Source organism: Phocoena sinus, chromosome 16 (assembly GCF_008692025.1).
Source record: "Phocoena sinus isolate mPhoSin1 chromosome 16, mPhoSin1.pri, whole genome shotgun sequence".
Lineage (NCBI taxonomy): Eukaryota > Metazoa > Chordata > Mammalia > Artiodactyla > Phocoenidae > Phocoena > Phocoena sinus.
In genome coordinates, this window is record NC_045778.1 from 25862242 (window position 1) to 25876589 (window position 14348).

A 14348-nucleotide genomic window follows, 5' to 3' on the forward strand; every position below is an offset into this window, starting at 1 on the left:
AATAAGTTGCCATAGTTTTTCATTTAAAAAACTTTTTATTTGGAAATAATTTCAAATTTACCAAAACAACAAAAAAAGTTCCACAATAGTACACAGATCTTCCAAATATTCACCCTGATTCCCTACTTATTATTTCTGAATAATTTGGGAATAAGTTGTAGACACGATGTGCCATTACCCTTTAACATCTCAATTTGTGTACCTTGAGTGTAAGGATACAGTACAACAATCAAAATCAGGAAATTAACATCAATCCAATAATATCATCTAATCTACAGACCCAATTTAAATATCACCTAATGTCTCAACAGTGTCCCTTACAGGTCCAGGATCCAATCTAGGGTCTCATGTTGCCTTTAGTTGTCATGTTTCTTTAGTCTTCTTCAATCTGGAAAACTTCTCAGTTATCTTTCATGATCTTAATAGCTTTGAAGAACCCAAGCTAATTGTTTTGAGAATGTTCCTCAATTATGGAGGTTTGCCTGATGTTTATAATTTATTTTTTTTGGCAGGAATGTCACAAAAGTGAGGCTGTGCTAGTCTCTGGGCATCGTTTGAGGAGGCACATGATGTCATTGTTCCATTACTGGGCATGTTAACTGTCATCACTTAGTTAAGATGGTATCTGCCAGGTTTTCCACTATAAAGTAATGAATAATTATTTTGTGGCAAAAATCTTTGAGATCATGTGACTATCTTGTTTCTCATCAAAATTTCCCCAGTTTTAGCATCTATTAATGATTCTAACCTGAATAAATTATTACTCAGGTGATCAACAAATGGGGATTTTCTAATCCTATCATTCCTTCTAGATTTATTAGATAGGATAGGGTTTTCCTTTCTCCCTAATTAAGTAATTAATTAATATCATGATTAATTACTTAATTACATAGGGACTCATGATTTCTCTTTTACTCACAGGGCTACAATCTGTTATCTTTTTTTTTTTTTTTGATACTTAAATTGTCCCAGACTTGGCCAGTGAGAGCCCCTTCAAGCTGGTTACTTATAAACATGTCCCCATCATTCTTCAAGCACTTCTTTACTTTCCGGTGTCATAAAATGTTACTAACACACCTTGTGCTTTCCCTGCTCCAGTCCTGGAGTCAGCCATTTAATTAAGAATCCTGGTTCTTTTTAGTGGATAATGGTATCTAGAAACCAAGATCTAAATATGCTCATTGTTATTGGAATGCCATTGCTTCTAGACCCTCTCAGTAAACAAACAAAACACACACACACACACACACACACACACACACACACACACACACACACACAACTATATTTGTCTGCCTATCTGTCTAATCAGACCACGATACTGGCATCTCCAATTCCTATGCAACACTCCAAGATATATTCTACACTTCTCAGTTTCCATAGTTGTAATTCTTTTCACAGTGAGAAATCTGTATTCATTTATTTGCTTAACCCCAGACATGCCAACCTCCTTACTGGGTACCAATGGAAAGGTTGGCCCCAATGAAGGGGAAGAGGAAGAAAAAAGGCTTTTTTTCCTCAATGTGTCAGAAACTTAAGCAATATATAGCAAACATTTATATATATTCAACTATTTTGACCATGCAGTTCAGAGGCCATTCATTTTCTTAAATAACAAAAAGGACAATTAAGTTTGCTTAAATCTCCATATATTATCATTAAGAAAGATTTTAGCAAACAAGATTTTGTTTTCTTTGTTTCTGTTTTCTTCTTTTTTTTGGCTGCACCGTACGGCTTGTGGGATTTAGTTCCCCGACCAGGGATGGAACCCCGGCCCTCGGCAGTGAGAGGGTGGAGTCCTGACCACTGGACTGACACGGAATTCCCCAAACAAGATTTTTTTTCCTTTTTTAAAAAATTTTGTTTATTTTTATTAATTTATTATTTTTGGCTGTGTTGGGTCTTCGTTGCTGCGTGCAGGCTTTCTCTAGTTGCAGTGAGCAGGGCTACTCTTCATTGCTGTGCACAGGCTTCTCTTGCTGCAGAGCACAGGCTCTAGAGCGCTCAGGCTTCAGTAGATGTGGCGAGTGGGCTCAGTAGTTGTGGCTCGTGGGCTCTAGAGCGCAGGTTCAGTAGTTGTGGTGCATGGGCTTAGTTGCTCTGCGTCATGTGGGATCTTCCCTGAGCAGGGCTTGAACCCGTGTCCCCTGCATTGGCAGGCAGATTCTTAACCACTGTGCAACCAGGAAAGCCCATGCCTTTCTTTTTTTTTTTTTTTTTTTTATACAGCAGGTTCTTACTAGTCATCCATTTTATACACATCAGTATATACATGTCAATCCCAATAGCCCAATTCATCACACACACCCCACGCCCGCTGCCGCTTTCCCCCCTTGGTGTCCATACATTTGTTTTCTATATCTGTGTCTCAATTTCTGCCCTGCAAACCAGTTCATCTGTACCATTTTTCTAGGTTCTACATATGTGTGTTAATATATGATATTTGTTCTTCTCTTTCTGACTTACTTCACTCTGTATGACAGTCTCTAGATCCATCCACGTCTCTACAAATGACCCAATTTCATTCTTTTTTATGGCTGAGTAATAGTCCATCGTATATATGTACCACAACTTCTTTATCCATTCATCTGTCAATGGGCATTTAGGTTGCTTCCATGACCTGGCTATTGTAAATAGTGCTGCAATGAACATTGGGGTGCATGTGTCTTTTTGAATTATGCTTTTCTCCGGGTATATGCCCAGTAGTGGGATTGCTGGATCATATGGTAATTCTATTTTTAGGTTTTTAAGGAACTTCCATACTGTTCTCCATAGTGACTGTATCAATTTACATTCCCACCAACAGTGCAAGAGGGTTCCCTTTTCTCCACACCCTCTCCAGCATTTATTGTTTGTAGATTTTCTGATGATGCCTATTCTAACTGGTGTGAGGTGATACCTCATTGTAGTTTTGATTTGCATTTCTCTAATAATTAGTGATGTTGAGCAGCTTTTCATGTGCTTCTTGGCCATCTGTATGTCTTCTTTGGAGAAATGTCTATTTAGGTCTTCTGCCCATTTTTGGACTGGGTTGTCTGTTTTTTTAATATTGAGCTGCATGTGCTGTTTATATATTTTGGAGATTAATCCTGTCGGTTGATGCGTTTGCAAATATTTTCTCCCATTTTGAGGGTTGTCTTTTTGTCTTGTTATGGTTTCCTTTGCTGTGCAAAGGCTTTGAAGTTTCATTAGGTCCCATTTGTTTATTTTTGTTTTTATTTCCATTACTCTAGGAGGTAGATCAAAAAAGATCTTGCCGTGATTTATGTCAAAGAGTGTTCTTCCTATGTTTTCCTCTAAGAGTTTTATAGTGTCCGGTCTTACATTTAGGTCTCTAATCCATTTTGAGTTTATTTTTATGTATGGTGTTAGGGAATGTTCTAATTTCATTCTTTCATTCTTTCATTCTCTGTCCAGTTTTCCCAGCACCACTTATTGAAGAGACTCTCTTTTCTCCATTGTATACTCTTGCCTCCTTTGTCATAGATTAGTTGACCATAGGTGCGTGGATTTATCTCTGAGCTTTCTGTCTTGTTCCATTGATTTATGTTTCTGTTTTTGTGCCAGTACCATATTGTCTTGATTACTGTAGCTTTATAGTATAGTCTGAAGTCAGGGAGTCTGATTCCTCCAGCTCTGTTTTTTTCTCTCAAGACTGCTTTGGCTATTCGGGGTCTTTTGTGTCTCCATACAAATTTTAAGATTTTTTGTTCTAGTTCTGTAAAAAAGGCCATTGGTAATTTGATAGAGATTGCACTGAATCTGTAGATTGCTTTGGGTAGTATAGTCATTTTCACAATGTCGATTCTTCCAATCCAAGAACATGGTATATCTCTCCATCTGTTTGTATCACCTTTAATTTCTTTCATCAGTGTCTCATAGTTTTCTGCATACAGGTCTTTTGTCTCGCTAGGTAGGTTTATTCCTAGGTATTTTATTCTTTTTGTTGCAGTGGTAAATGGGAGTGTTTCCTTAATTTCTCCTTCAGATTTTTCATCATTAGTGTATAGGAATGCAAGAGATTTCTGTGCATTAATTTTGTATCCTGCTACTTTACCAAATTCATTGATTAGCTCTAGTAGTTTTCTGGTGGAATCTTTAGGATTCTCTATGTATAGTGTCATGTCATCTGCAAAGAGTGACAGTTTCACTTCTTCTTTTCCAATTTGTATTCCTTTATTTCTTTTTCTTCTATGATTGCTGTGGCTAGGACTTCCGAAACTATGTTGAATAATAGTGGCAAGAGTGGACATCCTTGTTTTGTTCCTGATCTTAACTGAACAGTGGCAAGAGTGGACATCCTTGTCTTGTTCCTGATCTTAACTGAAACCGAAATGCTTTTAGTTTTTCACCATTGAGAATGATGTTTGCTGTGGGTTTGTCATATATGGCCTTTATTATGTTGAGGTAGGTTCCCGCAATGCCTACTTTCTGGAGAGTTTTTATCATAAATGGGTGTTGAATTTTGTCAAAAGTTTTTCTGCATCTATTGAGAAGATCATATGGTTTTTATTCTTCAATTTGCTAATATGGTATATCACATTGATTGATTTGCGTATATTGAAGAATCCTTGCATCCCTGGGATAAATCCCACTTGGTCATGGTGTATGATCCTTTTAATGTGTTGTTGGATTCTGTTTGCTAGTATTTTGTTGAGGATTTTTGCATCTATATTCATCAGTGATATTGGTGTGTAATTTTCTTTTTTTGTAGTATCTTTGGTTTTGGTATCAGGGTGATGATGGCCTCATAGAATGAGTTTGGAAGTGTTCCTTCCTCTGCAATTTCTTGGAAGAGTTTGAGAAGGATGGGTGTTAGCTCTTCTCTAAATGTTTGATAGAATTCACCTGTGAAGCCATCTGGTCCTGGACTTTTGTTTGTTGGAAGATTTTTAATCACAGTTTCAATTTTGTTGCTTGTGATTGGTCTGCTCATATTTTCTATTTCTTCCTGGTTCAGTCTTGGAAGGTTACACCTTCGTAAGAATTTGTCCATTTCTTCCAGGTTGTCCATTTTATTGGCATACAGTTGCTTGTAGTAGTCTCTTAGGATGCTTTGTATTTCTGAGGTGTCTGTTGTAACTTCTCCTTTTTCATTCCTAACTTTATTGATTTGAGTCCTTTCCCTCTTTTTTTGATGAGCCTGGCTAATGGTTTATCAATTTTGTTTACCTTCTCAAAGAACCAGCTTTTAGTTGTATTGATCTTTGTTATTGTTCTCTTAGTTTCTATTTCATTTATTTCTGCTCTGATCTTTATGATTTCTTTCCCTCTGCTAACTTTGGGCTTTGTTTGTTCTTCTTTCTCTAGTTCTTTTAGGTGTAAGGTTAAATTGTTTATTTGAGATTTTTGTTTCTTGAGGTAGGCTTGTATAGCTATAAACTTCCCTCTTAGAACTGCTTTTGCTGCATCCCATAGGTCTTGGATTGTCGTGTTTTCATTGTCATTTGTCTCTAGGTATTTTTTTATTTCCTCTTTGATTTCTTGTGTGATCTCTTGGTTATTTAGTAACGTACTGTTTAGCCTCCATGTGTTTGTGTTTTTTACGTTTTTTTCCCTGTAATTGATTCTAATCTCGTAGTGTTGTGGTCAGAAAAGATGCTTGATATGATTTCAATTTTCTTAAATTTACTGAGGCTTGATTTGTGACCCAAGATGTGATCTCTCCTGGAGAATGTTCCGTGTGCACTTGAGAAGAAAGTGTAATCTGCTGTTTTTTGGATGGAATGTCCTATAAATATCAATTAAATCTATCTGGACTATTGTGTCATTTAAAGCTTGTGTTTCCTTATTTATTTTCATTTTGGATGATCTGTCCATTGGTGTAAATGAGGTGTTAAAGTCCCCCACTCTTACTGTGTTACTGTCGATTTCCTCTTTTATAGCTGTTAGCAGTTGCCTTATGTATTGAGGTGCTCTTATGTTGGGTGCATATATATTTATAATTGTTATGTCTTCTTCTTGGATTGATCCTCTGATCATTATGTAGTGTCCTTCGTTGTTTCTTGTAACATTCTTTATTTTAAAGTCTTTTTTTTTTTTTTTTTTTTTTTTTTGTGGTACGCAGGCCTCTCACTGTTGTGGCCTCTCCTGTTGCGGAGCACAGGCTCCGGATGCACGCGCAGGCTCAGCGGCCATGGCTCACAGGCCTAGCCGCTCCGTGGCATGTGGGATCTTCCCGGACCGGGGCACGAACCTGTGTCCCCTGCATCGGCAGGTAGACTCTCAACCACTGTGCCACCAGGGAAGCCCTTAAAGTCTATTTTATCTGATATGAGTATTGCTGCTCCAGCTTTCTTTTGATTTCCATTTGCATGGAATATCTTTTTCCATCCCCTCACTTTCAGTTTGTATGTGTCCCTAGGTCTGAAGTGGGTCTCTTGTAGACAGCATATATATGGGTCTTGTTTTTGTATCCATTCAGCAAGCCTGTGTCTTTTGGTTGGAGCATTTAATCCATTCACGTTTAGGGTAATTATCAATATATATGTCCCTATTACTATTTTCTTAATTGTTTTGGGTTTGTTTTTGTAGGTTCTTTTCTTCTCTTGTGTTTCCCACTTAGAGAAGTTCCTTTAGCATTTTTTGTACAGCTGTTTTGGTGGTGCTGAATTCTCTTAGCTTTTGCTTGTCTGTAAAGCTTTTGATTTCTCCATCAAATCTGAATGAGATCCTTGCCGGGTAGAGTAATCTTGGTTGTAGGTTCTTCCCTTTCATCATTTTACATATATCACACCACTCCCTTCTGGTTTGTAGAGTTTCTGCCAAGAGATCACCTGTTAACCTTATGGGAGTTCCCTTGTATGTTGTCATTTTTTCCCTTGCTGCTATTAATAATTTTTCTTTGTCTTTAATTTTTGCCAATTTGTTTACTGTGTGTCTCGGTGTGTTTCTCCTTGGGTTTATCCTGTATGGGACTCTCTGCACTTCTTGGACTTGGGTGGCTATTTCCTTTCCCATGTTAGGGAAGTTTTCAACTATAATCTCTTGAAATATTTTCTCTGGTCCTTCCTCTCTCTCTTCTCCTTCTGGGACCCCTATAATGTGAATGCTGTTGCATTTAATGTTGTCCCAGAGGTCTCTTAGGTTGTCTTCATTTCTTTTCATTCTTTTTTCTTTATTCTGTTCCACAGCAGTGAATTACACCATTCTGTCTTCCAGGTCACTTATCTGTTCTTCTGCCTCAGTTATTCTGCTATTGATTCCTTCTGGTGTAGTTTTCATTTCAGTTATTGTATTTTTCATCTCTGTTTGTTTGTTCTTTAATTCTTGTAGGTCTTTGTTAAACATTTCTTGCATCTTCTCGATCTTTGCCTCTGTTCTTTTCCCAAGGTCCTGGATCATCTTCACTATCATTATTCTGAATACTTTTTCTGGAAGGTTGCCTACTTCCACTTCATTTCGTTGTTTTTCTGGGGTTTTATCTTGTTCCTTCATCTGGTACATAGCCCTCTGCCTTTTCATCTTGTCTATCTTTCTGTGAATCCAAATAAGATTTTTAATAGCATCTCTGAAAGTAGTGGAAAGACATGAGATTGTGAGCTAGAAGGAGCTGGGTTTAATTTCTTTCTCTAAGACTTAGTGGAGCAATCTTAGGTAAATTTCCTAATTTCTCTGAAATGTAGTTTCGTCTTCTCTAAAATGGAGATGAATGAAAGACATAATTATTTTTAGGATTAAATGAGACCATATATGTGCAGTGATTATCTTGATAGAGACTGGATTTTGAAATTTGTAAAGTAGAATAAAAACAGTAACTTAAGATTTACAAGCAGTTCCTTCCTGATAAGAAGTGAAGATTTGGATACACATTGAGAATCCACTGCCCTCTTTTCTGGAAGAGTTGCCACTTTGTTTTTAAATTATGCAAATGTACACAAAGTATCCACCAATTGTTTTTTGGAGAAAAATTGAATACAGTGACAGAACTCAAATATAGTGGTTTTCCATAAAGAAATTATGTGTTTGATAATGTAAATTGAGTGTATCTTTTAGCTACCTTGAAGGGGAACCTCTCTTTTCCTCCATGAATTTAGGCTGTCCTTTGCCTATAAATTATTGCTCACTCTTGGAGAATAGTGTAATTTTTTCCAGTTGTTTTTTATGAGGGAACCCTGAGAACTGTAGGAGGGACTGCAGGCATGAACTTCATCTCATGTCGGAGGAGAAACTGTACACAGTGACAGCTGTTGGCAATTGCTGACCTTCACACCGTAGTTTTTTTGTTTTTTGGGTTTTTTTGAGTGGCTCAAACAACAGAAATTTATTTTCTCCTGGTTCTGGAGGCCATGAGTCCAAGATCAAGTTGTTGGCAGTCTTGCTTTCTCCCGAGGCTTGTCCTTGGCTTGAGATGGCTGTCTTCTCCATGTCACACAGTAGTTTTTAAGACACAATAATCCAGAATGTACTGATGCTGGATGTGTTAGTCCAGGTCCTCTGAGAAGCAGAATCAAGATGGTATTAAATGTGTAAGAAATGCACTAATGAAAATGTCTATGAGAGAAAATGGGGAGGGAAACAAGCGAGCTGGGGCAGTCATTTTCATACTGTGGATGAAAAAGGAAAGAGAGTCAGTACAGAGGGAGGAGAATGAAGCAGGAGCCCTGAGAAGATACAGATATAGATAGATATCTGCCATTGTACTTGACCACTCCATAATCCTTTTTGTTCTGTCACTGATGAGGCTAGGCTGCACCTCCTAACTTTGATTCTGTGAGATATTCTTCTATCTATGCAACACATGTCTTTTTTGGGTTTGTTTGTTTAAGTGCATTTGACTCCTAAGAACTGCCACGTGTGGGAGAGGTAGCTAAGAGCAGAGCAACACCCCTTTCCTGATGCCAGACCATGGATACCCGTGGGGAGAACTGGGGAAGAGGTGTCCCCTGCCTTGATGGTCTCATCAAGGTCCCAGAGAGAGACCACAAGGTGAGGAAGCCAAAGCAGCAGAATCCTACAGATCTATTCCTGACCCCTCAAGAGATAGCCCTTCTCACCAGGTCATATTGAAAAGGTGACTTTTTGGTATTCGGAGGAATGAGTATTAAGTATTTGTTTTAGTATTAATGGACACATGGCTGAAATTTGTAACCTTAGGCTGATGAAACCCAAGCATTTGGACAACCTAGGTAAAACGAGCGCTTCACAACAGGCCTATAATTAATGCTAGTTATTTTCCACCTCCTTTCCAAGATTCTCTGTCATTCTATAAAATGCCATGCTCCAGGGTCAATTATCTATGAATCCACTCTGATTTCTGGAGAAATCACTTCTGAGTACATAAAGAGTAATGCAAGTCTCCCTTGCTTAGGAGAATGAATTGCATTTTAGGAATTTTGCTAAGTGGCTTACATTCTCTCATTGACTTCCATTAAAAAATTACCAAATCAGGGCTTCCCTGGTGGCGCAGTGGTTGAGAGTCCACCTGCCGATGCAGGGGACACGGGTTTGTACCCCGGTCTGGGAAGATCCCACATGCAGCGGAGCAGCTGGGCCTGTGAGCCATGGCCGCTGAGCCTGCGCGTCTGGAGCCTGTGCTCCGTAACGGGAGGGGCCGCAACAGTGAGAGGCCCGCGTACCCAAAAAAAAAAAAAAAAAAAAAATTACCAAATCAGGGGGCTCTAAAACATGCTGATTATAAGTATTCTTAGAAGACGTTTCAAAATAAAAATAAAACCTCTTTATAAAAAGCAAGGCTTGTATAGGTCACATATTGGAAAGAAAACAAGAGTTCTCTTAGAAAAGATAGTAATTATTCACAATACTCCAAAGTATAATCCTGTGCCTTTCTCAAAATGAGTCCTCAAATAAAAATATTAAATGTGTGCCTGATGCTGTAGGGTGTGTATTGGGGGTGGTAGGAAAAGGGAAGAAATACCTCTCCTGTTTGGGTGATTTGAATACCTTTATCTTCTCAAGCTGGTGCAAACCATTTAGTATACAGTTTCTTCCCTTTTCTCAGGCTAGGGACACAGACAAGACTGCGGAATAGCAATGTGTTTTAACCAGGGCTCTTCTGACTGCTGATGAGATAATCCTAACTTAACTTAGCTAAAGCCAAAGGACATTTATTGGTTCTTACATTTGAGTGGTTCAGGGCAGGCTCTGGCTTTAAGCGTAACTGGATTCAGGGGCTCAAACAATGGGACAAGGTTTTCTTCTTTCCCTGTCTTTGTGCCTTGCTTCTCTCTGTGGTTTGGCCTCATTTTTTTCTACTCTAGATAGGACTCTGGGGAAATTGTCTTCAACAACTCCAGTTTCACATCTTTCAAGTTTAGTATGTCCAATAGAGAATTTCTCTCTGTCTCTCACAATATCCATAAGTCAATTTCAGGGAAGGGTTTAGATTGGCTCTGCTAGGGTTGTGTGTCCTTTCTTGAATGGTTGACTATTACCAAAAAGGTGGGATATTATGATTGGCCAGTCTTGGGTATAGTCACTCTACTTTGGTAATCGTGAGGGGAAGAGGTTAGAGAAAAGGGAAAACTGTAATTTAGAGCCCCACCAGGTCATATGAAGTAGGAGAGGAATTCTCCAAAGCAAAAGGGTATGTACATTAGTAGGAGGATAGAAGAAACATACTGAGTGTTAAATGTTATAGCTCCCAGAGGGTAAGAGGTAGAATCCAATCTAGATTTTTCTACCTTTGGTCTCTCTATGTCTCAGTTTCTTGGGCTAATAACTATAATTTGCTTAAGCTGATGAGATTCTTTTCTTTAGTTCCAAACCACATGATAAAATACTTTTTTGTTTTTTCTTCCTATAGCTTTTGAACTTACTGCTCTTTCCAGACTCCTCTGCTCAGCAATATCCATACAAATTGTTAAGTTACCTTTGGACTTGAAGAGACAGTGGCATCTAAAGTTAAGATGCAAAGTCTGTGAGAAATGAATTGGGTTTTGATTTTATTTTTTGTATTTATTTATTTATATTTATTTTTGGCTGCGTTGGGTCTTTGTTGCTGCACGTGGACTTTCTCTAGTTGTGGAGAGCGGGGGCTACCTTCGTTGCGGTGTGCAGGCTTCTCCTTATGGTGGCTTCTCTTGTTGTGCAGCGTGGGCTTTAGGCATGAGGGCTTCAGTAGTTGTAGCACATGGGCTCAGCAGTTGGGGTGCATGGGCTTAGTTGCTCCATGGCATGTGGGATCTTCCCGGACCAGGGCTCGAACCCATGTCCCCTGCATTGGCAGGCAGATTCTTAAACACTGCGCCACCAGGAAAGTCCCTGGTTTTAAATTTTAAAGCCCTAATCAAGTTTCTTCAACTTTCCTTCTGCTTTGACCAAAGGCTACTTAGAAAAGATGCAAGAACAAAGGCAATGACTGGAAGTACGTGGAGGCAATGACAGGAAGTACGTAAAATGTGTGAACATTTTACCAAATTTATAGATTTCCGGCTTCCTCTTAAGTGAGTTTCTGAAAATCATAGCATTCCTGTACCAGCCAAGAAAGTTTTCTTTATAGAAATCCACGCTGTAGCAAGTACTGTTCTTATAGATGGAGCGGGTAGCTTCTTAGGTTAGTGTTTACCAAATGCCAGAGCTGGGACTGATTGTGTCGGGATCACCAAGGGATCTTATTAACAATACAAATACTTTGGCCCCATTACAGACCTACTGAGCTTCTGGACTTCCCTGGTGGTGCAGTGGTTAAGAATCCACTTGCCAATGCAGGGGAGACGGGTTCGAGCCATGGTCTGGGAAGATCCCGCATGCCGCGGAGCAACTAAGCCCATGCGCTACGACTACTGAGCCTGCGCTCTAGAGCCCAAAAGCCATAACTACTGAGCCCGTGTGCTACAACTACTGAAGCCTGTGTGCCTAAAGCCCGTGCTCTGTAACAAGAGAAGCCACCAAAATGAGAAGCCCGCACACCGCAACGAAGAGTAGCCCCTCTTGGCTGCAACTAGAGGAAGCCCAGGTGCAGCAATGAAGACCCAATGCAGCCAAAAAATAAAATAAAATGAATAAAATTTATTAAAAAAATAATAAGGGAGTTTACTTTTTTAAAAAAATGCCTTCTAAGAAAAATGAGTGTATCTCTCCAACCAAAAGACATATATGGGGCTTCCCTGGTGGCGCAGTGGTTGAGAGTCCGCCTGCCGATGCAGGGGACACGGGTTCATACCCCAGTCTGGGAAGATCCTACATGCCGCGGAGTGGCTGGGCCCGTGAGCCATGGCCGCTGAGCCTGCACGTCCGGAGTCTGTGCTCCGGAACGGGAGAGGCCATGACAGTGAGAGGGCCGCATACACCAAAAAAAAAAAAAAAAAAAAGACATATATGAATGTTCATAAAGTTTTATTCATATATAGCCAAAATTTGGGAGAAAAATCAAATGTCCACCAATAGCAGGAAGGCTAAATTTTGGTATATTCATGAAACGAAATACCATACAACAACAAAGAACAGAATACTGCAGGATGTAAGCATCTGGATGAACCTCACAGCTATAATAATGAGTGGAAGAAGCCAGGCACAAAAGAGTACATACTGTGTGATTCCATTTGTATAAATATCAAGAACAGGCAACACTATCTACGATGATGATAGAAATCAGATTAGTGAATACTTCTGGGGGAAGGGTGTATTAGATATCTATTCCTGTGTATCAAATTACCCAAAATCTTAATGGCATAAAACAAAAAAAACTATTTATTATCTCACATAAATTTCTCTGGGTCAGGGATTTGGGAACAGCTTATCTGGGTGGTTCTGATTCGGAGTCTCTCATGAGATTGTAGTCAAGATGTCAACCAGGCTGCAGTTACCTGAATGTATTATGCTTTAATAACATTTTTTTTTTAAAGCAATGACCTTCCTACACACGCTGCTAGACTGTAAGCTCTGTCTTCGTCACCACTTTTGTGCACCTGGCACAGTCTAGCACACAATAGGTGCCCTGTATCAAGTTAGCCTCTTTTGGTTGCAAGTGAAAGAAAATCAAATCAGGAAGTTCCCTGGTAGTCCAGTGGTTAAGACTCTGAGCTTCCACTGCAGGGTGTGCAGGTTTGATGCCTGGTGGGGGAACTAAGATTCTGCATTTCATGTGGTATGGCGAAAAAAAAAAAAAAAAAAACCCAAATCAAACTGACTTAAACCACAAGATTAATTTGCTCAGTGTGCTGGTTAATTTTGTGCCCTCTAGACTGGGCTATGAGGTGCCCAGATATTTGGTCATTTTCCTAGGTGTTTCTGTGAGGGTGTTTTTGGATGAGATTAACATTTAAATTGGTAGACTGAGTCAAGCAGATTGCCTCCCCTAATGTGAGTGGGTCTCATCCAATCAATTGAAGGCCTGGATAGAACAAAAAGGGTGAACACCGCCCAGGGAACAGAGAATTCTTTCCTGCCTGCCTTCCAACTGGGACAAGGCCTTTTTCCCTGCCTTTGGACTAGAACTGTAACATGAGCTTTTCCTGGGTCTTGAGCCAGCCAGCCCTTGACAGGAATTATACCACTGGCTCTCCTCGTTCTCAGGCCTTCAGACTTGGACTAGAACTAAATCACTCTCTTGGGTCTCCAGATTGCCAATTCACCCTGCAGATCGTGGGACTTGTCCTCCTCCATAATGAGCCAATTCTTTACAATAAATCTCTTTGGTTCCTATTGGTTTTGTTTCTCAGGAGAACCTTGATCAATATACTCAGTAACTGAAAAATCCTCAGGTTAGACTGGCATCAGGTGAGAATTGAGTCCAAAATAAAAATTTCACTGAGGACATATTTCTCTCTTTCTCTCTCCACAGTGTTGCCTTCATAGTCAAGCTCTTTATGGTGTTCCTCAGAGCTCCAGATTGTCCCATCATGGAAGTGAAATGGCTGCATATGCTTCCATTTTTACACCATACCTTGAGGGAAAAGAAAGCATGTCTCTGGTAGCTCCTATACTTGGGAGTCACTCTTTCTCATATTGGAACAAATTGGATTAATTGCTTACTTTTTTTTTTTAACGTCTTTATTGGAGTATAATTGTTTTAAAATGGTGTGTTAGTTTCTGCTATACAACAAAGTGAATTAGCTATAAGTATATATATATCCCCATATCCTCTCCCTCTTGAGCCTCCCTCCAACCCTCCCTATCCCACCCCTCTAGGTCATCACAAAGCATCAAGCTGATCTCCCTGTGCTATGCATCAGCTTCCCACTAGCCATCCATTTTACATTTGGTAATATATATATGTCCATGCCACTCTCTCACTTCGTCCCAGCTTACCCTTCCCCCACTGTGTCCTCAAGTCTGTTCTCTACATCTGTGTTTTTATTCCTGCCTTGACACTAGGTTCATCAGTACCGTTTTTCTGGATTCTATACATATGCGTTAGCATATAGTATTTGTTTTTCTCTTTCTGA